The following is a 26,352-nucleotide window of genomic DNA, read 5'->3' on the forward strand; positions in this document are numbered from 1 at the left end:
GGCGTTAGTTTGAGGATAGTACACACTTCTCAGTTTTGTAGAGCCCAGTGCTTACACTTAGTATTTTATTTACCTGTTGATAGAGGACACAGAGCTTCAAAATGGAAGAGATTTGGGTAGGTGACAGAACATTGCACAGTGTGGTAACTAGACACAGTACCACCTTAAGAAGGGTAGGAACTGGGAACAAAAGCGTGTTTAAAGTCCTTCCTGTTATCTGGGTGTCAGTGGCACATGTCTGTAGTTCTAGCCACTCAGTAGGCTGAGATTTGAGGATCATGGTTCAAAACCAGCCTGGGCAGGGAAGTCCACAAGACTCTTATCTCCAATTAACTATCAAAAAGCCAGAAAGTGGAGGTATGATTCACGTGAAAGAGCACTAGGCTTGAGCAAAAAAATGCTCAAGGATATTCAGTGTGTAACTGAGAAGGAGATGATGGAGTCTGAAGCTGGGCTTGGTTTCCAGCTACCTGGAGTGGAGTCACATGCTGAGACATTGCTGTGCAGGGATTGAAGTTACCTCCAGCTTTTCTACTTCCTCCACACTGCAACTCCTGCCACTACCTGCTGGCTCCCTGAATTGTCCCCAAGCTACCAACATGGAGGCAGAGACCTCTGTCTGAGTCACATTGCCTGAGCATTTGAGCTCCAGGAGGCTTTCCCTCTACTGTGAGTAGGGGACCCAAATGAGTTGTCCAAGACGTTGCTCAGCTGGGCCCAGCCTAGTGGGAGAAGCAAATGCATAAACAAGTATAGTGTAACCTGCTGCTTGTGCACCAAACTGAGCATTGATGATAGCACCCAATACTCTGTGTCACTAGGGGCCCAGGGAAACCAAGCACTTCATGTCTGGTAATCCCTGTAATCCACAATGATTCTGTGAGTTATTAATCTCACTTCACAGATGAGGAAACCAAGGCTGAGGAAAGTAAATTCCCTGCTGAAAGTCCTGTGGGAGGTAAATAATAATAATAATAACAATAATAATAAAGCTCAAGGATACTGCCCAGGCCCTGAGTTCAAGCCTCAGGACTGGTACACACATACAAAAAGATTTTCCTTTTGTGTGAAAGGCAAGAATTAGGTGTGAAACTACAGACTGACATATTGTTTTCATCTGTCAGGGTAGCACAGAATGATTCTGCAGCAAGAATCCAAAGCATCATTACAGACAAAAACCAAGCCCAGGTCCTTCTTTACCTTAATCTCAGTCTAAAAAATCTCTTTAACAAATCCATGGATAAATACTTACAAAGGTAAATACTTAATCTAGAAGGCTTGGCTGCAAAGTTTTCCTGTGTCTCTCTTACTTAGAATTAGTGAAAAATTACAAAGGCAATTAATTCCCATTTGCAACATTAAACTAAATTTCTTTCTTTCCCTCGTTCCCTCTCTTTCTTCTTTCTTTCCCTCTTTCCCTTTCTTTCTTTCTTTCTTTCTTTCTTTCTTTCTTTCTTTCTTTCTTTCTTTCTTTCTTTCTTTCTTTCTTTCTTTCTTTTTCTTTCTTTCTTTCTTTCTTTTCTTTCTTCTTTCCTTCTCTCTCTCTTCCCTCCCTTCCTCCCTCCTTCCTTCTCTCCTTTCTCCCTTCCTTCCTTCCTTCCTTCCTTCCTTCCTTCCTTTCTTTCTTTCTTTCTTTCGCCAATCCTGAGACTTGAACTCAGGGCCTAGGTGCTGTCCCTGAGCCTCTTTGTGCTCAAGACTTACTCTCTTCACTTGCGCCTCAGTGCTACTTCCAAGTTTTTGTGTAGTAGATTGGAGTTAACAGTCTCATGGACTGCCTGGGCTGGCTTTGAACCCTGTCCTTGAGATCTCAGCCTCCTAAGCAACTAAGATCATAGGTGTGAGCTACTGGCTCCCAGTTTAAACTTATTTTTTTTACATTTAATTTGCAACCTTAAATCTTTGTTTTAAGAATTACTCATTTTCTCAATCCATTATGAAATGGCCTGTGATATAGCTGCTTTTGCACAGATAGATACACGAAAAACATGCATATGTTGAACCAGATATTAAGAACTTCTTGAGAATTTTCTTTTTTTGCGGGGGGGGGGGGGGGGGGGGGGGGGGATGGGGGCGGGCTGGTCATGGGACCTGAGCTCTGGGCCTGGGCATTATCCCTCAGCTCTTCAGCTCAAGGCTAGCGCTCTACCACTTGAGCCACAGTGCCACTTCCAGCTTTTTTCTTTTTGCTTATGTGGTACTGAGGAATCGAACACAGGGCCTCATGCATGCAAGGCAAGCACTCTGCCACTGAGCCACCTTCCAAGTCCAAGAATTTTCTCTTTAAGACAGTTAACCAGTGGTTATTTTTTTAAAGATAAGAAATGTTTTGTAAGATTTATAGAATGCTAGGTAGGTACTGGTACTATGCCAGGAAGTATGTAGGATTTAAGAAGGAGATGAGAGATTTTATCTTTCTTGTTGTTCTTTTTAATGTACTATGTGATTTTTTTTTGTTTCTTTGTATGTTCTTCCCCCATGGTATAACCCCTGTTGTCACTGTATTTGATTCCTGTGTCCTGAATCTTGTATATACATTGAGGAGGCGGAAGGGAAATAACAAAATGCTGAAATAAGGATACAGAATGACCCATTGTAACAACCAGATGTACAAGACACTAGGTTGAAAATGAACTTTACAACTTTGCAGGGGTGGGGTGGGGGTTGGGAATGGGGAGGGAGTTGGGTTGGGGGGACAGAAAGGGATGGCAGGGGAAAAACAAAGGAGGGGCAACAATGCTCTATAGGAAATGGACTCATTACCTTGCTCATGTAACTGTAACCCCTCTGCACAGTATCTTTACAATAAAAATATATATTTAAAATAAAAAAGAGGAGATGTAATACTGCTTTCGACCAGATTGTAGTCTGTTTGAGGAAAGTGATATTAATTCACAAAGAACATGTTTGGAGGTATCTGTTACAGATCTTGCTAAGAAAAGATGCTAGTGATTATCTGTTTGTTGATGAAGAGGTTGACATTGTAAAACTGACTTTAGGGCCAGGAATTTGAGGTCCTTGGTCAGCTAGAGAGACCAAGAGCACATTCGTAGTGACACTTCTGAAGGAGAATGTTAAGAATGAACTGAGGTTCTAGGAAGATTTCAATGAGACCTAAACCACAGAGAACACAGAGAGCCTATGAGATGAAAATGATAAAAAAAATGGATTCTCCCAGTTACCATTCTGTGGTTGTCAGATCTCACACTTCTAATGTAGGTTTCTTGCCAGGAAGATGTACGTGCATCGGTGAAATGATTCTGTGCCCATTCTGAGGGATAGCACATTCCAGTTCTGTGATTCCAGGATACCCACTGGGGCCACAATGGGTCAGTTTGACAGCAAGTCTGCATTTGGGCCACGGAATCATGTGTGATCTGTGGATACAGCCAAGGCTGTGTCCTTCCTTGAGTGTAAACCCTGGATGCTCTGGGGCCTGTGATGTGACTCTAGAAGTGGATGATGGCCAGAAATTACCCAGTCGTCCTCCCTGTTACCAGAACTTTGAAAGGCAGATCTACTTTATCATTTCCCCTCCTTCACATTTACAAAATCACATTTGATTGATGATCAGCGAACCAATCTCCATTTTGGCTTCACAAGATCTCCTATAAGCTGGAGGCCTTGGAAAGGTAGAGCCTGACCTCCCCTTTTTGGTGGAATTATAATCTTTGGGAATCTGATTGCACCTGCCTCTTGCCTTATTCAAATCAAGAATGAAATTCTATGCTTCCATCAGAAAGAATGACACTGACCTGTGGAGGGGAAGGGGAAAAACAAATCATTTAAATAGGGATACAGGTGGACCCATTGCAACAATGAGATGTACAAGTTGTTATGTTGAAAATGAACTTTACAACTTTGGTGTGTGTGTGTGGGGAAGAGCAGATTGGGTGGGGGGTCAGGGGGAGGATGGGAAAGGATGGGAAGGTGAAACAAAGGAGGAGGTTACAATGCTTGATAAGAAATGTACTCATTATCTTGCCCATGTAATTGTAACCCCTCTGTACAGTATTTTCACAATTAAAAAAAAAAAGAATGACACTGACCCACTTGTTAGGAAATGGAAAGACTTGGAAAAAATTATATTATATTAAGTGAAGTAAGCCAGGCCCCCAAAAAACATAGGTCCCATGGTTTCCTTTATTTGCAGTAATTAGCATATGTCTAGGACAAGCAGAAAAGCTCAAAAGTTATGTACATATGACCATATATAATGATGTTAAGTAAAATGAACTCTAAGATAGAGACACAAGTGGTTTTATCTTTCTTGCAGTTTTTTTTGGGGGGGGTCCAGTTGTGGGGCCTGAACTCTGGGCCTGGGCGCTGTCCCTCAGCTCTTCAGCTCAAGGCTAGCATTCTACCACTTGAGCCACAGTGCCACTTCTGGCTTTTTTCTTTTTTCTTATGTGGTACTGAGGAATCGAACCCAGGGCCTCAGGCATGCAAAGCAAGGGCTCTACCACTGAGCCACCTTCCCAGCCTTCTTGCAGTTGTTTTTAATGTACTTTGTGATTTTTTTTTATTTCTTTTGTATGTTCTTCCTCCATGGTATAACCCCTGTTGTCACTATATTTGATTCCAGTGCCCTGAATCTTGTATATACAATTTTCTAATTTGGGGAGGGGAAGGGAAATAACAAAATGCTGAAATAAGGATACAGGATGACCCATAGTAACAATATGTACAAGATACTATCTTAAAAATGAACTTTACAACTTGGGTGGGGGAGGGAGGAGTTGGGGAGATGGGGAGGAAAGGGATGGTAGGGGAAAAACAAAGGAGGAGGTATCATCACTCAATAGGAAATGTACTCATTACCTTACTCATGTAACTTTAACCCCTCTGTATAGTATTTTTATAATAAAAATATATACAAAAAAAAAAGCCTGTCCGAGCTTCTTTCAAGTGGAGGCACATATGCCAGCCTTTATGTTCATGGTTGACTGGAATACTATACTGTTTTGTTTGGGTTAGAAAAGCATTTATCTAAATCAGCACTTGGAAATAGGAAAGACGAGGGAATATTGGCAGATAAATATTGGCAGAAAAGTCAGTGCAACAGACCCGAACCTACTAATGAGGTAGGGTCCAAAATGTGTCTTTGATGCTCTATGTCCAAGGGTTTGTGTGGCTTGGATATTTCTCTTCTGCAACAGTAGCTTGACTGGTAAGCATAAAAGTGCTTTGAATTATCTAAAATAATTTGTAAGAAAAAATGGAAAAGAAAATATATTCAGGTATGTGGTTGATGTGAAGAAAAGCAGAAGGGAATGTATAAGAATGTAACTCTCATCTAAAAAAAACTCCCAAACTCCCAAATCCAACAAACCATCAAAGCCTTCTACCCAATAATATGAGAATGAAAGCAAAACCTGAGAAAATGGGGTGTCTCTAAGTGACTCATTTTCTAAAGATTAATGAAATGTAGACATAGAAAACAAAAAAAAAATAAAGCTAGGAAGGTTCAAGGGCATATATGAACTACAAAGAATGTTTGTGGATAACACAATGCTTGTTGGGGTAAGGATGAAAGACTTTGCTCTCTTCCCTGGTGTCTATGTCCTATTATGCCTGTTCCTCTATGTCTGCTGACTATACACAGCAAAGGCCAATGTGAAATGTGATATTCAAACTACAGTCATAGGAGCTATGAAAGAAGATGAGAGGTAAAGAAATACATCTTGTAAATATAAATACAATTTTGCAAAGGAAATAGAAAGCAAAATTCTATCAAATTTGGAATTTCTTAGACAGAAGCATGCTAAAAAAAATCCCCAGTCCCTTGAAACTTCCCAAATAAATAGGAATCAAGAGCCTTGCATTTCCCTATCTGTTCACTTCCACATTTCAGCTATGAATTAGAAGCCATTTCTCATTTTTAATGTTTAAGGTTTCTTTAGTAAACTCCACTCTTAAATAGTGCCACACTGATATTAATCCTATAATACTGAGAGATATCAGTGTTATATTGGATGGAATTTATGTAATATTACTTCCAAAACAGGGAGATTGGAAGTCTATAGTGATTTGTATATTGTGGTGGATTGGTTGCAAGTTCCAGAAACAGGTATCAAAATATATAGATGCTCAAGTTGCCCATATAAGATAGTTATATATAATCCATGTGAAACCTTTGCATATTTTACATCATCTCTAGGTTACATTTTTTTTTCAAATACCAGGATTTGAATTTAGCACCCTGAGCTTCATAGGCTTTCTTGCTCATGGTTAGCACTCTGCCACTTGTGTCATGCCTCCAGATCAGCCTTTTACTGGTTAATTGAAGATGGAATCTGTTGTATTTCTCTGGGCTGGCTTCTAACTGTAATCCCCAGATCTCTGTCTCCTGGCAGCTAGGATTTCAGCTATGAGGCACCAGGGCCTGGCTTCTAGATTACTTCTGATAACTTATACTATGTGAAGGCAATACAGGTAGATATATAGGGCATAATGATAAGAAAAAAATGTAGACTTCATCGCTGCATAGTCTCTACAAATTCAATGTGATACCTAGCAATATCCAATCTCATTCTTCAAGGAAATAGAAGAAGCAACCAAAAATTCAAGACGCCGAATAAAAGATGCCGAATAGCAAAAACAGTCCTTAGCAGAAAGAACTGTGCTGGAGGAATATCAATGCCAAATTTCAAACTCTACTACAAAACCATAGTAATCAAAACAGCTTGGTACTGGCACAAGAACAGACCTAAAGATCAATGGAATAGAAATGAAGACCCAGAAATGAACTCACAGATCTATAGTCAGCTAATCTTCAATAAGGGAGCTAAAAAAAATAGAATGGTAGAAAGGCAGCCTCTTCAGTAAATGGTGCTGGCAAAATTGGATTAACACTAGTAGAAAACTGAAGCTAGATCCTTATATATTACCCTGCACCAGAATCAATTCCAAATGGATCAAAGACCTTGAAGTCAAAGCAGACACCCTGAAAACATTGCAGGAAGGAATAGGAGAAATTCTAGGGTTCCTTGGCACAGTCCAAGATTTTCTTAATAAAGACCCAGAAACACAACAGATCAAAAAAAGTTTAGACAAATGGGATTGCATGAAGCTGCAGAGCTTCTGCATGGCAGAGGACAAAGCAAGCAAGATCAATAGAAAGCCTACGGATTGGGAGAAAATCTTCACTAGTCATACAACAGATAAGGGTCTCATATCTAAACTATACTTAGAACTCAAAAAATTAAATCCCCCAACAACAAATCCTCATAGAAACAACCGCCTGATTAATAAGTGGGCTAAAGACTAAAAGAGACTTCTCTAAAGAGGAAATAAGAATGGCCAATAGACACATGAAGAAATGCTCAGCTTCTCTATTCATAAAAGAAATGAAAACAACATCTATAAGCAAAATCTAATAATAACAGTTGTTGGAAGTGATGTGGCCAGAAGGGAATCCTACTGCATTGTTGGTGGGAGTGTAAACTTGTTCAACCACTCTGGAAAGCGGTATGGAGGTTCCTCAAAAGACTCCACATAGAGCTCCCCTATGATACAGCAATCCCACTTTTAGGCACTTACCCAAGTGATCACAAACAAGGCCATACTAAAGCTACCAGCACAACTATGTTTATTGCAGCATTATTCACCATAGCTAAGATATGAAACCAACCCAGATGCCCCTCAGTAGATGAATGGATCAAGAAAATGTGGTATATATGCAATGGAATTCTATGCCTCCATCAGAAAGAATGACATTGCCCCATTTGTTAGGAAATGGAAATACTTGGAAAAATTATATTAAGTGAAGTAAGTGAAGTAAGCCAGACCCAAAGAAACATAGGTCCATGGTTTCCATTATCTGCAATAACTAGTATATGTCTAGAACAAGCAGAAGAGGTCAAAAGCTATGTACATATGACCATATATGATGATGCTAAGCAAAATCAAGCCCAAGATAGGGACACAAGAGATTTTATCTTTCTTGCTCTTCTTTTTAATGTACTTATAATGTACTATGTGGGTTTTTTTTTGTTTTTGTTTTTGTATGCTCTTCCCCCATGGTATAACCCCTGTTGTCACTGTATTTGATTCCAGTGCCCTGAATCTTGTATATACATTTTTCTAATTTGGGAAGGGGAAGAGAAATAACAAAATGCTGAAATAAGGATACAGGATGACCCATTGTAACAACGAGATGTACAAGACACTATGTTGAAAATGGACTTTACAACTTGGTTGGGGGGAGGAAGGAGTTAGAGAGGTGGGGAGGAAAGGAATTGTAGGGGAAAAACATAGGAGGGGTAACAATACTTGCTAGGAAATGGACTCATTACCTTGCTCATGTAACTGTAACCCCTCTGTACAGTATCTTTACAATAAAAAATATATATGGAGCGAATGAGAGAGAGAGAGAGAGATCCCACTTCAGTATTTTCTCAAGCTTTTCAAAATTGGCCTATGTGAGCACAGTTGGGAAAGTGGTGGATGGAGTTCAAAAGCCTGATAGGTAGGAACAACAACCTCTTATTCATTAGTGATGTTTACACAGCTCTAGGCATGTCTGTAGACAAATAGGACCAATCAGAGGTGGGAACAAAGCACAAAATCAGAAAAACTTTTCTATGGCAAAAAGGAATGAGCCAAAAGCCTGCTTCTAAAAGCCAACCAGCCTCACCAAGGGCACGTGTTCTAATTGCCCAACAGAAAGTAATGTAACTTAGTTGACATTTGGGGAAGAGTGTATATCCCATAGGACTCAACTAATGAGGAACTGAGGAAGGCATTTGTCACTTGTAATTTTTCAGGGCATGCCTGCCTATCAGATACCTGATCTTGTAAGACTTGCACTAAGGTCTCTATTTGCTGCACATCTTGTCTCAAAGTCCACCCTTTGAGCTTGGACAGGTGAGTGTATTCTCCACATTTCTGGGAAATTAGCTGTTATTATTGGCAATGGTCAGACACTAGAAAAATCCATGCTACCTCAAAGATGACGAGGTGTGATCATCTCACATATGGTCAGTCAGTGCCCAAAATACTGCCTCTCATGTCCTTAGTCTGTTCTTTTTTTTTTCTTTTGCATTTAGGAGAAAGATCTAAGGAGGTCTTAAAACACCCAGGGGAAATAAAGAAGAAAAAATTTCCAATGACAACATCCTTACAAATCTCCACCCATAGCCTGAGCCACACAAGCCTCTTTCTTACTTTGGTTGTTTCTGTAAATCCTAGCATCCTATATCAAATTGTAGACCAGAATTACCAAGGGAGCTTGTTAGGAAAGAAAGTTCCAGAGAACAGGGAAAAATCTGCATTCTACAGAACTGTCCCATGGGGTGGGAGCCATTGCCCCTGGGGCTTCTAACAGCTCCTGCTGAATCACTGTAAGTGAAGGGAGGGGCAAGCTTTTCCCTTGACCTTCCACAGGGCAGTCTGCTATCCATTTTCCTCCATATAGGAGCAGATTTCACTTAAGCGACTCGTTTTGTCATTAGGAAAAAAATGTAAAGAAAGAAAAACAGGCTACTGGAAATCAGGCGTTGTTTAGTGCTTTCTTTTGGAAATGCACCAACCATGACTGCCTTTGTTGGCGTGTTGGGGAACATACTACAGGGCACATTCAACAAGGGTTAAATCTAAGAGATCTCAGATGTTTGATTACATAGAGAAGGTACAGAGTGAAGAATTATCGGTCAGAGAAGCAGAGTGAAGAAGCTGCGTCTGTCCATTGGTGTCAAAGAAGATCAAGATTATGAGGGATAAATGCGCCCTGAGTCTTAGACTGGTTTGCCAGAGTCTTTCTATGGAAAGCTGACCTTTCCACCCTTTCCATCTGCAGAATAGCCCAGAGCTACTCCCAAAATCTCAGAAAAATTATGGTAAGTACATCCTCCACAGAAATAAAAAAAAATGTGTGAAGAAGAATTAGGATCTCAAAAGCAGGCATGGGTATCCCCCAAATGAGGTTCTTCTCTTCTTACTGTGAAGAAACCAGTCCATCCACAGTCTCGCTCCAGAGCACTGAGCTCTTCAGCACTCTCCCAACTCATCAGAACATTCTTTAAGTTCTTACTGAGTGCTAACCAACATGAAAGACACGAGTGACCTACACTTAGGTAATTCCTGCCTAGAATTGCAGAACACTGAAGACAAAGATATTTTAAAATCCTCAAGAATTCTGTGGAGAAAAGAAATATTGATCTATGAAGAAGTGTGCATCATACTGGGGCACTACCATGTAAATTGCCTTTCATTGGTAGAAGTATGGCTAAAAACAAAAGAGCAATATCTTCAGGGTTCAATGGGAAGCATCTTTCATTAGGAATTCTACTGCTAGCTAAACTATCTGGCAAAAACAAAACCAAAGCTTACCAGCAAAAAAACCACAAGGGCAATGTAAGGCCTATTTTGGAGGTTACCAAGACTTAGATATCTCTTTTTTCTTAGGCAGTTGAGTAGAAAATTTGGCAAAATGAAATCAGGAACTAACTGTGAGAAAGGAAGACCAAAGGCCTGGAATCTATTTATTAGCCAGGAGAGCTTCTTGAAGAAGCCCCCACTCTGACAGCTGCTAGAAGTTCTAGATAGCAGCCTGTTCAAGTCAGCATATTATGACTCTAGGTGAAAATTTAGGGAAAAAAGAGAGGGTTTCAAATGATAAGATCATTGACCTTTGGAAAGCATTTGAGAATATGCAATGAAAGACCTAGAAAGTTCAGGAAAAACAAAATCTGTCTGGGAAAGTCACAACCTACATATAAAGCAACTGTTTCAACTTAGGGCAAGAAATCATCAAGCCTCAAGAAGAAAATGGAATGGATTTAAGGCTAAAGAAGAAGGATAGGATGAAAAGGCAGTAGCCATGGACTAGGGCAGGAAACAGGAGACTTCAGGCAACACAAACAATAGTATTCTCTGACTTCAAACTGAGATTCTCAGGTCTCAGCCTCTTGAGTAGCTCAGATTACAGGAATGAAACACTGGAACCTGGGCATGTGGTTACATTTTTGTTTTGTTTATTGAACATGATATTTTAGGGAATTTTTTTCCTTCTTTCATTAAAGTAGAAGTACAGTCATGTTCACTAAAAAATAATGTTAAGAATCTGGGTGAAAGGAAGAAGCATGCTTATTTTATATTTTCATACTAATAACACAATAACATAATTTGCTTTTCATTTAGTAGACTTTTGAAGCATCAACATTTGTGTTTCACTTCAAGTGAGGATTTTTTTCAGGAGAAAATATTACAGGCAATTCAATGGCTGCCATGCCTGGTTTAAACACAACACTGTGTTCACTCAAATTTCTTTTAGGCTATAGACCCATGGGCCAGTGCCTATTTTCATGGTTGATTTCATCCATCCCCTCTGCCAGTGTGGGGATTATTCCCTATAGCTACTCTCCAGTGATCTGTCGGGTCAGATTAAAAAAACGCAAGTGACACAGATGTGTTGGCTGATTCCTTAGGAATGTAGAGCAAGAGATTTCTTTTTAAGAATGATTATGTTCTTCTGTTCTTCGTTTCCCTGATAGCACCAAAATCCTTTCTTATTTGGGATGAACCTTAAACTCCCTAAGTAGGCAACTTAGTTTTTTTTTCTCTAGACTTCTTCTTCTTCCTCTTCTTCTTCCTCTTCCTCTTCCCCTTCCCCTTCCCCTTCTCCTTCTCCTCCTCCTCCTCTTCCTCCTCCTTCCTTCTTCTTCCTCCCTCTCCTCCTCCTCCTCCTCCTCCTCCTCCTCCTCCTCCTCCTCCTCCTCCTCCTCCTCCTCCTCCTCCTCCTCCTCCTCCTCCTCCTCCTCCTCCTCCTCTTCTTCTTCTTCTTCTTCTTCTTCTTCTTCTTCTTCTTCTTCGTTGCTTGTTTATAAAGGGTGGAGTACGTATGTCTTCCCACTTCACAGGAGAAGAAATCTAAGACCTGAATCTAGACCACATGTATCCTAGTTTTGCTTGACCATCACCATAAATAATAATACTTATTTTCTGTTTCCTTCTTTCCTCCCTTCCCTCCCTTCCTTCCCTCCCCTCCTCTCCCTCTCTCCCCCCTCTCTCCCTCCCTCCATCCTTTCCTCCTTCCTTCCTTCCTTCCTTCCTTCCTTCCTTCCTTCCTTCCTTCCTTCCTTCCTTCCTTCCTTCCTCTCTCCCTCCCTCTCTCCTTCCCTCCCTCCCTCTCTGCCTGCCTTCTGCCTTCCTTCCTTGCTTGTTTCCTTCCTTCCTTCTTTTTGGTCCAAGACTAAGACTTGAATCCAGTATCTGAGCCTTTCACTCATTGGCTAGCACTCTACCAACAATGATATTTCTTTTAAACATTTGTTTTTATATTTCAAGATAGAAGAACTAAAATAAACCCAGTATTCCCTTGATCATTGCCAGGACAGTATGAGAAAGAAAGAGAAGTTGTGGTAGCTAGAAAGTGCCTATAGATCTATAAGTAAACACACTGGGTGGTATGCAAGTGGTTACAAATGAATTAGCTGAAGTATCATAGACTCTATGGAGAGCTTAAAATAGTACAATTCAAAGTCCAACAAAATAAGTGCCAGGAAATGGGTACTTGCAAGGGGTGGGGTCAAGGGGAAAGGAGCAGATGAATGAAGGGGGAAAAGGGGTAGAATGCAGGTAAGACTTCATTGTATATACCTCAGAATTGAGAAAAATAAAGGAAGGGGTGGATGGAAGGGGGTGAATGGATGACACAGACCAAGATGCCTTGTACACGTTGCACACATTAGCTGCTCTGTTAAAGGGCAAAAACTTTAATACATAACCTAAAAATTAAGAAAAGTGAGGGAAGGGGTGGGTTGGGAAGGGTGGGTGAGAAGGTTGAAAGGGATGACATTGATCAAAATGCACTATGTTCATAAACTACTTTGTTGAGTGGCAAGTCCTTTGTACAACTACTTAAAGATAATAAAAATATATTTTAAAACAGAGAAGTTTGAATACTGTGACTTAGAAGTAATACCTCCTTCCCCATCCCTTTCTCTGATCAATCATTGGCTTATATGAGTCACATGGTACCACTCAAACACAAGGAGACACGATGTGCTACCCTACCAACTTCAGAGACGAGAAGGGGAAGTTGGAACAATATGGAGGATAGCCTGAATGGTCCTCATACAGCCCTCTCAGATAGTGTCCATATTTCCTTTCTATGTCCACTTCCCTTAGTTCAACCTCATTATGCCTGGGCTGAATCTGCAAGAGCCTGTTAATTGGCCTCTATATCTTTCCTCTTGCATTTTCTTCCTCACTCATTGTATCAGTTATCCCCAAGCCGTGTTGCAAGTTCTCAGCCCCAACTGTGATGGTTATTGCTCTCTATTTTCTAAGGAGATGTATGTTGGTTCCCACAGTCAGGAATCATGCAACGGTACTCGGCCTCAAATTGGGAAATAACTGGGCTCTGGTTCCAATCTACCTATCCAGCCTCAACCTAAACCCCCTGACAGCCCTCATTTCTAGCCCAGAATTAGAAGTTGGTGGTGCATGGCTGCACAGAACCTGTGGACAGGGGCACCCCACCCCCACACTTAACAGAAATAGGACTTTCAAAAGCACTGGTGGCTCACGCCTGTAATCCTGGATACTCAGGAAGCTGAGATCTGAAGATCACAGTCTTCTGGCAGGAAAGTCTGCCAGAAAGCCAGAAGAGGAGTTGTGGTTCAAGTGGTGTAGAACACTAACTAGATTTGAACAAAAAAAATCTCAGGGATAGCACTCAGGCCCTGGGTTCAAGTCCTAGGACTCTCTCTCTGTCTCTCTCTCTCTCTCTGTCTCTCTGTCTCTCTGTCTCTCTCTCACACACACACGCACACACACATGGTCAATTGGTCGGCAGCATTGAAAAACATTAGGAGAGCTTCTACAAAATAGGAATTGTGCATTTTTCTTTAAGAAACCGTCCAGAAGCAAATGGGATTGCATGAAATTGCAGAGCTTCTGCATGGCAAAGGACATAGCTAGCAAGATCAATAGAAAGCCCACGGATTGGGAGAAGATCTTCACTAGCCATACAACAGACAAGGGTCTCATATCTAAAATATTCCTGGAACTCAAAAAATTAAATCCCCAACAACAAATCCTCAAAGAAACCACTGCCCAATAAATAAGTGGGCTAAAGACTTAAAGAGAAACTTCTCTGAAGAAGAAAGAAGGATGGCCAATAGACACATGAAGAAATGCTCAACCTCTCTAGCCATAAAAGAAATGCAAATCAAAACAACATTGAGATACCACCTCACCCCAGTTAGAATGGCTATAATCAAGAACTCTAATAACAACAGATGCTGGAGGGGATGTGGACAGAAGGGAACCTTACTACATTGTTGGTGGGAGTGTAAACTTGTTCAACCACTTTGGAAAGTAGTATGGAGGTTCCTCAAAAGACTCCACATAGAGCTCCCCTATGACCTAGCAATCCCACTTTTGGGCATTTACCCAAATGTTTACAAACAAGACCATACTAAAGCTACCAACACAACTATGTTTATTGCAGCATTATTTACCATAGCTAAGATATAGAACCAACCCAGATGCCCCTCAGTCAGTAGATGAATGGATCAAGAAAATGTGGTATATATTCACAATTGAATTCTATGCCTCCATCAGAAAGAATGACATTGCCCCATTTGTTAGGAAATGGAAAGACTTGAAAAAAATTATATTAAATGAAGTAAGCCAGGCCCAAAGAAACATAGGTCCCATGGTTTCCCTTCTTTGTAATAACTAGTATATGTCTGAGTCAAGCAGAAAAGGTCAGATAAGTTGATGTTAGTGGAATGAAACCCAAGATAAATATTTAAATGGTTTTTCCTTTCATGCAATTGTTTCTAACATATTTATAAGATGATTTCTTTGTTGTTTGTATGTGTCTCCTCCATGGTATAACCCATGCTTTCACTGTATTTGATGTTGGTATAATTTGTGGAGGGGAAGGGCAAAAACAAATCGTTTAACTAGGGATACAGGTGGACCCATTGCAACAATGAGATGTACAAGTCTTTATGTCGAAAAACAAACTTTACAGCTTTGGTGGTGGGGGGAGGATCGGGTCAGGGGAGATAGGGGGAGTATGGGAAGGGATGGGAAGGGGAAACAAAGAGGAAGCAACAATGTTTGATAAGAAATGTACTCATCTTGCCCATGTAATTGTAACTCCTCTGTATGGTATTCTCACAATAATAAAAAAAAAGAAACCGTCCAGAAGGTTTGCCATCATAGCTTTGTGGGGGAACTGGAGCTGAGTAGCAGCTGCCACCTGAGGTGGCACTGGTATAGGCAGCCAGAATGAATTGCTCTTCCCTGCCAGCTCATGAGGGGACGTCACATCGTGCCTTGCACTACGGTTAATAATATGTTCCTCTCTGGTTGCTTCAGTTTTGCCAAATAGCTTCCTAAGAAAAGTAATTATTTTTCATTCAGGTTTCTGTTTCCGTGTTTGGAAATATTCCTGCCTTCTCTCTCAACAACCTGCATCTGGTAGAGGATAACAAAGTAGTTTGTAATCATCATGACAGAAAACTCTGATAAGCCATTTGTTAACTTTATGTATGTATGTATGTATTTAGTGCTGAAGCATGGCACTCTACCACTAGAGCTCTACTTCTATATTAGACTATTTTATTTTTTTAATTAAAAATTATCTTTAAGTAGTCAGTTGTTAACTTTAGCTTCTTCTTACCTAATACGTACCAAAGGCTTTTTCTGCTTTGATTCACAAGAGAAGCCCTACCATGGGAGAATTCCTGAGATTAAACACACTCAGGTTTCTAGGTGACCACATGCAAATAAGGAGTCCTTTGAACATTTGTGGAGCTGCAATTGACTTTGGAGGAGGTTCTAGACTTATTTATTTAAAAAATCAAAGAGAAAATGACAAGCTTAGAAAGCCAGGGAAGATGGTCTGGATAAACAGAGAAGTACTTGGGGTGGATCTGAGAGGGACAGATTAAGTCATAATCTTAGACGAGGGAAAAATGTCACGCCAACCCAGCCTGACCCAAATTCCATCTAATCTGGGTAGAAATACAATAGAGCAGATGGATTAAGAGGGTTGGAGTTGAAGGTCAAGTTTTAAGTATGTCTGGGCTGGCAGGATGTGAAAGGCAGCCAGGTGTAATGAATGTGTGGCCCGGTGAGTATGTGTTGGGAGAAGGACTGAGTGGCAATGTTGGCGCAGGGCAATCTGCCATGGGCAGGAGGCCACCTTCCCATGGACACACTCCACCACTTGCCCTCAGCAAATGTGGGCTCCATTCATGAGAGACATTAAGCACACGCACAGCAGGAATGGCACAATTTCCCAAGCATTGATAGTAAAACAATACGCATAGAGCCTTTCTTCTTGTCATGAGTTGCACATTAAATACCAGTTCTGAAAGGTTACAGAACAGCTATCGAATTTGAGTTTTATAGCAGATAGCATCTCATAACTATCCACTATCTTATTTCATGAAGTTGTTCATTGTTGCTTGCCTGGGACAATGTCATAATTTATTCCCTCTCCCTCTCCCCTTCCATGTCCTTCCCCTTCCCCTTCCCTTCCCTTATATTCCCTTCCCTTCCCTTCCTCTCCTCCACCTCCACTTCCTTCTTGTAGTGCTAGTCCTGGGGCTTGAACTCGGGGCCTGGGCACTGTCTCTACCCTATTTTTGCTCAAGGCTAGCACTCTACCACTTGAGCCACAGTTCTACTTCTGGCTTTCTGGTACGTAATTGGAGAAAAGAATCTCACAGACTTTCCTGCCTCGTGAACAGCTACTACTATAAGCATGAGCCACTGGCACCTTGCTACTATTTCTTTTAAAAGAACTATTTTAGATAGTACAAGTAACTTAAAAAATACTCATAGTAATCATCTTAGCTTTTTGTTCATAAATTATTAAGCCTGAAAAATACCATTGGCACAAAAACTGAGTTTTATATACATCTTTACTTGTTCAGGCAATACAGATTTACAAAATGACTGCTATGTTGTAGACACTATGATTACTTCCAAGCAAAGTTGGGATAGCAAAGAAAAAGATGCTCATATTAGACAGGACTATTGTGTGGGATAGTGGACACTTTTTTTTTTTATTGGTTGTGGGGCCTGAACTCTGGGCCTGGGTGCTGTCCCTCAGCTCTTCAGCTCAAGGCTAGTGCTCTACCACTTGAGCCACAGCGCCACTTCTGCCTTTTTCTGCTTATGTGATGCTGAGGAATCGGACCCAGGGCCTCATGCATGGGAGACAAGCACTCTACACTGAGCCACCTTCCCAACCCAAGTGGACACTTTTTTAAATTAACCATTAGCCAAGGCCAGCTGATTTCTACGTCCAGGCATGTGGGAGTCAGTTGATTCACGTGCTACTGAGTTAGAGGATCCATTGGAAAATTTTGTTCTCTCAAACGCACTGAAGATTTGGTAAAGCAACTTGGCAACTCTTATTTCTTTCTATTAAAAAGACTGACTTGCTGCTGAGGAGGGGGTCTGTGAGAATCCTTCCTGCTATCTTGCTAAATCCTGAGAGAAGAACAATGGACTCTTGGTTCCTCCCTATGGGAAGGACATTAGCGCTACCTGCTCTCAGATAGAGACATCTGTATGTTAACAGAGGACTCTTCTGTTGTGTGTGGACTCTCTGGGCCTGCCCCTCACCAATCACATGCAACAATATAAAGACAGTGGATATTCCCAAAGATCCAAATGCCTATTAGTTATTTTTCCCTCTGCTATTAGTGGATGCTTGATAAAACCAAGTTCTATATTGCAATAACATTTCACCTTTTGCCAGTCACCACAGCAAAGTGGAACAATTGGATGAAGGAATTTACAACTTTATCTTTGAAATAGACACAATCCTAAGCTGCATAATGGCATTTTGGTGATGGACTGCCGACCTGACGTGGTACTGGGGTGTGGACTCAGTGCCTTGTACTTGTTAGGCAGGTGCTATATCACTTGAGCCACATGCTCAACTCTTTTTGCTGTAGTTATTAGTAGGGTCTTTAGTTAATTAATAGTTATTTAATAGGGTCTTATTTTTGACCCAGGGCTAACCTGGCCTGTAATTCTCCTATTTGTGCTTCCTGGTAGCATTTCATTAGTGAGGAGGAGGAGGAGGAGATCAATTAAGCACACGGCATTTCATTGGTTGGGGGAGTAAGGAAGAGGAACAGACCAACTAATGATGGAACACTCTACTGGTTGACAGAATAAGGAGAAGGAAGAGGTCAACTGCAGATAAGGGTATTTTACTGGTTGAGCAATGAGAAGGAGGACAGGACATTTCATTGGCTCATCTAGTGAGGGAAAAGGTTGGCTAAAGATGGGGCAGAGACCTTGGTTATGCATGGTTCTTGACTCTCACATTTTCATTAGTTTTTTATTCAGCCAAACCAATGTGTTTTGGCTGAGCAACATTTTCCTTTAGCTTTAATACCGTATAAATTGACGTGTGCTGATGTTTTCTTAATTTTAAAAAGAATTAATTCATTTTAAAATGCACATTTATTTTGGTATTTGAGGCAATGATACCTGAAGGTTTGTGTTTCTATCACAAAATCGATCATGAAAAGATGAATTTTTAAGAGTCTGTGCATACGGATAAGCTCCTCTATGTTCTGAAGTCTTCTGAAATGGATAAAGAAACAGACATTTGTGTGTAAACCAGTAAACACACATCTCTGCCTTTTACCTATACCCCTTGTTTTCTAAGTGTTTGTAATGCATTGAAATGTACATGCTTCAGCTACTTTTCAACTTCATAAGGCTTCTTTTTCATTTCCTTTTTTTTTTTTTTTTGTTAAGATTTTGATCCAGTGCACAGATCTGAAAGGCTTCCTATCCTTTACAAGACTTCTTCCCTTTTTTTTCTTTTTCTCCTCATTGTAAAGTACTGTGAAGCATTGTGCTGTGGAGTGGTGTTCTCTGTATTGCCCTAGATTCTGAAAATTCAGAGCTAAAGTCCAACAGTAACCTTCAGCTTGCCTTTTCCAAGGGTTACATCAGCCTTTTGTTATGTGATCACATCATCCAAAAGAGTGAAATTCTCAACAGCTTACCTGCCATTCCACCTGGAAAAGCCTCTTTGAAGTGGATGGGGCTCTGGTTAGTCAAGGGCCAGACATACCATAGGAGAATTAGGCCTTGTGCCTTCACAGCTATAAAATGACACATGTATGTGCATTTCTTATCTGTGAGGAAGGGTTTGAAAGGCCGCAATTTAGCTACCTGATGGTGCCTCCTGGAGGAGATATTTGGAAGAAAAGAGTGTGAACTCTCCCGTTTATGTAAGTCACATTCTGTGTCATGTCACCCACTTGTATATAGTTGTTGGATAAAAGCTTCCATTGTCCAGGAGAAGTAACCTTGTAAAAATGACAAGTGTAGGCGTTCTCTGTGCTTTATGCAATTAAAATGGTAACCTTGACATTATATGAGCCCTTTGGCTTTCTTTATACGTCCTTTGGTTTTCTTTATGTCTTTTAGTTTGCAAACCTGAGGATTTACTTATTTTTTTTAATGTGTGGCATATTTGCAGACAGGAATTCTTTTGCCTGTGTCATCTTTATGGGACAGACATGGGGACTGGTTGTCCCAGCTGGTAGCCATGGCCACTAATTGGGGTTTCCTTCATCATCTCTATCTAGTCTCTCATTTCTTTCAGGAATTCCTTTCTCATTCTGTCCTGGCTGTCCTGCATTGGCTGGTTAGAGGGAAGGGGGTGGGGGGAAGGGAGAGGATCCTTGGTCCTTCTAAGAATGGAGTCCCTCTACAGAATGACACTGATAGGCAGGCTCTTGTCACTCATTGAGGCTCCTGGATTGCTCCTTGAGGATAATTCCTGGGACTATTTTCAAGTCCCGATTTTCCTCAAAGGCAACTGAGCCTTCTCAACCTTTTCTGTAATCTGTGCCAGGCTTCCTCCCTTTTTTTTATTCTATAAGCAGAAGTGTCTTGTTTTTATCCATATGGAGGTGGGGACTCCAAATGGAGAGGATAACATGAGATATACTTTTACTGGCTGCTGTCAACAGTGACAGCATGTGTGTGATTGTCGTCCCAGGATCCCTCTGAGACTCTGGAAGGGGTCTCAGCACTACCAACCTGAAATGTGCTTTACTCACCTGCACTAGCACATGTTTTAGCCCACACTTGAACTACACTTGGATGCATGCCTTATCTCTTTCCACTTTAGTTCCCCTTCCTGTCCTTCCTTCCAATCTTTCTTTGGTCAGGTGATACTTGCAGTGGCTGTGGGCAGTGAGGGGGGAAGTTGAGGTAGGGACATAGTTAATATTGGTCTCATTTGATATCCTTATGTGATTTGTACTTCCTTCTATGAACAGTTGAGTTGCTGCCAGAGGGTATCATTCAATATTCCTACCATGAGTCTTATGGCACCACCTGGCACTACCTCACCCCGTCCTTCCCAGGACCTGGTTCCATGGCACTGGCATTGGCGGGACCGTGGGACTGTGGTTGATTTAATGTGTTAGGTGGTTTTGATTTGAGAACTGGTTTCTATTTGTTAGAAGTCTGGAATTTTTAAATTTTGTTCATCTATCTAGGGTTTCTTAGGCTGATTCAGCAAATGTAATATTTCTTCCTATAGTTATGTCTTGGGAATTTTTGTTTTTTTGGTCGGTCGCGGGGCTTGAACTCTGGCCTGGGCGCTGTCCTCACGCTCTTCAGCTCAAGGCGAGCACTCTACCTCTTGAGCCACAGTGCCACTTCCCTATAGTTAAGTTATGATGTGGAAGGGGAGGGGAAAGAAATAGCAATGAAAGTTATTAACAAAAGAAATAAAATGGAGTCTTGTTTGGGGTGCGGGGGGGGGGGGGGATAATGATCCTCGTGTTTTAGTCCAACAAAAAAAAGCATCTATTGAAGCTTTTGAAGAGTAAATTTCAGCTCATTTCTGATTTCTTTTACAAGCATTCAGTGGAAATCACAGGCATCAGGCTTCAAGATGCTCTTAGCACATTAAAGAATGTTAGCAAAGGCCTGTTTACCATCCTGCATTTTCAGAGAGGAATAACAGTGCCAATTTAAGCCAACTATCTCCCTTCAGTGGTGCTTGTGTTTTCTCATTGGAAGGGCACAGCAAGGGGGCGGGGCTTGCTATGGCCCTCTCTACATGTAAATACCGTTCCTCAGAACCTCAAGCTATCCGAGTTGAGATTGGCAACTATTAACAGAGTGGGTGCACCTGTGTCACATCTGTATATGCACCATGGTTATGACTTGAGCATGTGAGCAATCTCCTTTAATGAAGCCCACACACACACCTGTTAAGAGTTATAACAAAAACACTTCTGAGTGACACACTCTTCTACTTAAACATATGAAGATAAGAATTGTCATTGATTTATATTTTATTTTATTCATTTTTTTATTTGGTAGTACTGAGGTTTGAAATCAAGGCCCCAGCCCTTGTCACTGATTATAGAACAAGAAGTACAAAATTAGGGACATTAACATTACTAATTATAAGCCCTAGGGCAAATTATTTGATGCCCTTAAGCACTTTTTCAAGAAGAAAATGATGAAGCTGAGGGCACGGCTCAAGTGGTAGAGAACCTACTTAGGAAGCTAGAATCCCTGAGTTCAAATCCCAATAGCACCAAAAGAAAACATGAGGTAAAGTGTCTCTTCTTAATAAAATTACTATGGGGCATGGGAAGGTGGTTCAGTGGTAGAGCGCTTGCCTTGCATGCATGAGGCCCTGGGTTAGATTCCTCAGCACCACATAACAGAAAAAAACCGGAAATGGCATTGAAGCTCAAGTGGTAGAGCACTAGCCTTGAGCTGAAGAGCCAATGGACAGCGCCCAGGCCCAGAGTTCAGGCCATGACTGACCAAAAAGGAAAAAAAAATTACTATGAAGATTAAGTAAAATTATGTGACTATGAACTTATCTCAACACTAAATGTTCAGCATTGATAATTATTATTATTTTGGCCTTAAAGACACATGCTGGATTTTTATATCATACACATTTCCCACAACTATAGATAGATGAAGAACAAAAAAGGTTATTTATTTGGCAGTACTAGGAGTTTGAATTCAGGGCCTAGTGCTGCTAGGCTGGAGCTCTACCACTGAACCAATCTGTTTTTCAAAGAGTTTTGGTCTTTTTGTTTTTGTTGTTTTTGTATCAGGGTTTGAACGCAGGCCACTACATCTATTGACATACTTGCTCACCTGATGCTGTGCTTCTAAAGCCACACATCCAGCCCTGCCTTTTAGCTGTTTTTCTTTTCTTTTTCTTTTTTTTTTAAGATAGACTTTCACAGTTCTTTTTGTCTGGGCCAGTTTCTTCCTTTTTTTTTTCTTTCCTCTCTCTCTCTCTCTCTTTCTTTCTTTCCTTCTTTCCTTCTTGTGATGAGTTCATCCTTTTATTATTAATTTGTAAGAATCTTTTATATTGAGGGATACTTCATAGTTTGCTATCTTTTGGTCCCAAAGTGAGTGAATTAGGTTCAGTGAATTAGACAACTCTAGATATTTAGAGTTTCTCTTCTTTTTTTTTCTACTCTATTAGTTTCAAACAACTACTTTACCCAAATATTTTGGCTTTAGAATAAAATCTACAAGAACATGGAATGTGGAGGAAATTGATTGTCACTCCTAAAATCTACATGGTGGGGTCTATTTGTTTTGATCTTTATTCTTGGTGCTGGTGCAGATCTACTCTGGAGTTTAGTGAGAATTTTTATGTGACTCTTAAGTCAAAGTTTGTTGAACAAAATTTGCTTCACAACTTGAGTTTGCATAGAACGGGTAAGTAATTGAGAAAAATGTAAAAATTTTCAATCAAGAAGAAGATGGCATCTGAAAACTGAAAACTGAGGAAATAAACTTGATTTTTACATAAACTCATGTTTTATATATTAACTAAGTGGCATGTAACTGCTTAAAGGGGGGCAAAGTTGATAACAGAGCTGACACATATTAATCATAAACAAATTAATAGGAGGAATTCTTCATTTTTTTCCCCTCTGAGAAACGTTAGCTTAGTAGCTATGGAGAAAGCTATCACCAAATTAGTGATTTCATCTGGATTTAGGAAGAAGAGTCAACAATATCTCTCTTGGAATAAAGTAGCAACATTATAGGCTTCTGCTAACTTCATTAAATCCATAATATCATTAAGCAGGCAAATCCTGAGGACTTTTTAATCGGGGGAGCTTCAACCTAGCCAGAGCTCCTGGATGCACTGCCTCAAAGGCCCGTCCTTAGTTCTTTCCTGCTTAACATTTTCATTAGTGAGCAGGATAAAGCAGAGAAGGGATGACTGGGCAGTCCTGATTGACAGAATGAGGATGCAACAAGTTCTTGACAGGCTCGGGATGATGAAACAAGCCTGACAAGATAAAATATAATGGGAGACAGTTAGCAATCGATGTGGTGGTTTCACACACAGGCACGTACGTGTGTGTGTGTGTACACATGCACGCGCGCACACACACTGCATGCCTCTGCAGAATTGCTAGAGTAGGAATCTATGGGTTGCAGCGAGACACATTAAAAAGCCTTCCAGGTCCTGATGACAGTGAGCAACAATGGAGCCCAGAGAATGATGGGGCTGGCTGAAGCTGATGCGATCGATAAAAGAACAGAGCCCAGAACAAAGGCTGTAAAATTCCCCTGCATGAGGGGCTGGCTGATCCTGGGGGGTGGGGGGGGCGGGGGGTGAGGGAGAGACTGTGCTCGGCTCTGATGCCAGGATTTACAAGCAGCATGGAGAAGAATCCCATCATTTCTTCATGAGGTTGGAAGATTCTGAAATAAGACTAAAACTTCTGAAAAATTGTCAGTCCTAATTTCACAGGCTAGCTGGAGAAGGAGTCAGTCACCAAAGTATTAAATGGACAATGAAAACCACTTTTGAACATCAGGCTGGCCTTTTGGACATGTATTATAGAGGATCAAAATATGAAGAGGCCAGAATAAGAAGGGCAAGATTATCCTATAGTGTTTTGTCAAAATACCAATGGGATACAATATTTCCTATGGAATTAAAAACAGCATTCCAAGGAAAATGACTTTTCAAAAGTGATCATAGCTTTTCAGTAAAGACGTTGCTACAGGCTGTATTAAGTTCATAAGTGAAAATTCCAGCTCCCAGTATTCCAGAATGTGACCACATTTGGAAATAGAGTCTGTGTGTGTGTGTGTGTGTGTGTGTGTGTGTGTGTGTGTGTGCATTCACGTGCACAAGTGCATGCATGCATGTGTGTGTCACTGGGTTTTGAAACTCAGGGCCTTAAGTTTGCTAGGTACGTACTTTGTTCCTGAGCCATGCTTCCAGCTACGTTTTTGCACTGCTCATTTTTTAAATAGAGTCTTGCCTCCTACCCAGGCGTGTGCCTGGATCCTCTTATTTTTATCTTCCTGTAATAGCTGAAACAGTAGATATCAGCTTCCTCCGCTGAGATGGGACCTCATGGACTTTTTTGCTGGGGCCAGATGGAAATTGTGTTCCTCCTGATGTCAGCCTCTGATGTTACAGGGATAATAGGAACTCACCATTAGCTGTTAGTTGAGAAGAGGTCTTGTGAACTTTGTGCCCAGACTGACCTTGAACCTCAAAATCCTCCCAATTTTATCCAACAACATTAAATATAAAATGAGGTCATTTGAGTGGCCTTGATCTGAAAAGCCTGATGTCCCATAAGAAAAGGAAATTTGGCCACAGACGTATGTAGAGGGAGGACCTTGTAACTCTACAGGGAGAAGAAGGTAATTTACAATCCAAGCCAAGAAGGGCCTAGAGTAGAGTCCTCACTCAGTCCTCAGAAAGAACTATGCTAGTCTCAGGTGTCTATCTTCTAGCCCAGTGGGGAAATATATTTCTGTCTTTTCTAACCATGTAGTCTGTCGGACTTGTTGGAGCAGTCTAAAACTAACATAGCGCTTAAGTGAAGGCTGCAGATGGTGGCTGCTCCCAGTTCCAGCATTTGTTCCTGGTGTGAACCTGAGTCCTCAACCCTTCTTTCAGCATGTCACATTTCCTCACGAGGCACCAGTTTAGTGAGATGCCTTCTAAGATCCCCGTCACTCTTCCACTGGCTGGCTTGCCGTGGCCTTTAGCCCTTTGGAGGTTTGGTCATATTTTCATCATGCATTCAATGGTATTCTGGATTCTGTTTCTGATTATTTACTACGTTGTTCAGTTGCGCTGTGTGGAAGTTTTAAAGTTTTAGAAAATCTAGTTTATTTAATCTGTCATTTAGAACATTTCTGTGAAGGTCATAGCTGTGAGCTGGGGTTTGAGGGTGTCGTTAGTGATAGAGGCCATTACTATTTGGGTCACATATCCTCTCTGAGTGTGGCTTGCTTCTCAGAGGAGATTGATTGGTAGATGTCCTGGTTCTGCACTCAGAAATCATGGTGGCCTTTGGGATGCTGAGACAGGCAGACAGGATGCTGGGAAGGAGGCTGCTCCTGGCTGGGAGGATGAAAGGGCCTTGGCTATCCCACAAAAAAAGAACACATGGCCTGCAGGAAGCTGCCTAGGGCAAGTGCTGAGTGCTAAGTTAATCAAACTTTACCCAGCTCTTTCCCCTTTGCTGAGAATTCTCCCGAGCCCTTCTTACCAACCACAGGGACGTCAGTGTCAGCAAAGGCCCCTTTGGTGTTGAGGTGACTGCCTATGTAGAGATAACACCAATGCTGCTAACATTGCCTCATTTTTAAGCAAATGTCACAGCTACCACATTTCATTCTTATGACTTGCAGATTTCAACTTTCAATGATGAATGAAGCCTATGCCAAACTTGAAAGAATTCCAGCCACTCATTACCTATTTAGTATAGTTTTCTGCGGGCACCACCCCCTCCCTGCTGTGAAATTGATACACTTCTTGCTGTTTTTGTTTTGTATATTTCAGAGTCTTTCTAGTATCAAACGCTGTGGCAACAATTCAAGGAATTGGGCTTATTAATTATTTGGACCCCTCTCTAAGTGGATCCAATAGATCTTTACAAGATAGATGAATTGCACAGCAGTAGCCCAAAGGGTCAGCAGATAAGATTGTCTGGTTATTCCAAAAGATGAAAAAAAATATGAAATAAGTGATGAAAAATTAAGTAAGTTACCTGACAGCCCAGATGTAGAAAGCTGGGAGGGTGGTTTCATTTGGGTAGAATCCCATTTACATGGCCATGAGTGGGATACAGGTGTGACTGTCCCAGCCCTGCTGGGTTGTATAGAAATGATCTGTTAGGATACGTCACTTTCATTGAGTCTGGACTCTACACAGGAGAAATGCATGTCATAGTGCAAATTATTTGATACTATAATTGTGTTTGTTAAACAAATTAGCTGCTTTCCCTCCTCCTTTCTGGTTTGAATGATGGTCAGATGAGAGACTGATCTAGCCAGGTGGCTCATGCTTAG

The 26,352-nt window shown here is 41.0% G+C and overlaps 1 protein-coding gene across 1 annotated transcript in view; it reads right to left on the reverse strand.

The window, feature by feature from the left end:
• The window catches only part of Pou6f2 (POU class 6 homeobox 2), a 398,663-nt gene that overhangs the window by 114,706 nt on the left and 257,605 nt on the right, over nucleotides 1-26,352 (reverse strand).

Source organism: Dipodomys spectabilis, unplaced genomic scaffold (assembly GCF_019054845.1).
Source record: "Dipodomys spectabilis isolate Male_0828 unplaced genomic scaffold, ASM1905484v1 ptg000178l, whole genome shotgun sequence".
Taxonomy (NCBI): Eukaryota; Metazoa; Chordata; class Mammalia; order Rodentia; family Heteromyidae; genus Dipodomys; species Dipodomys spectabilis.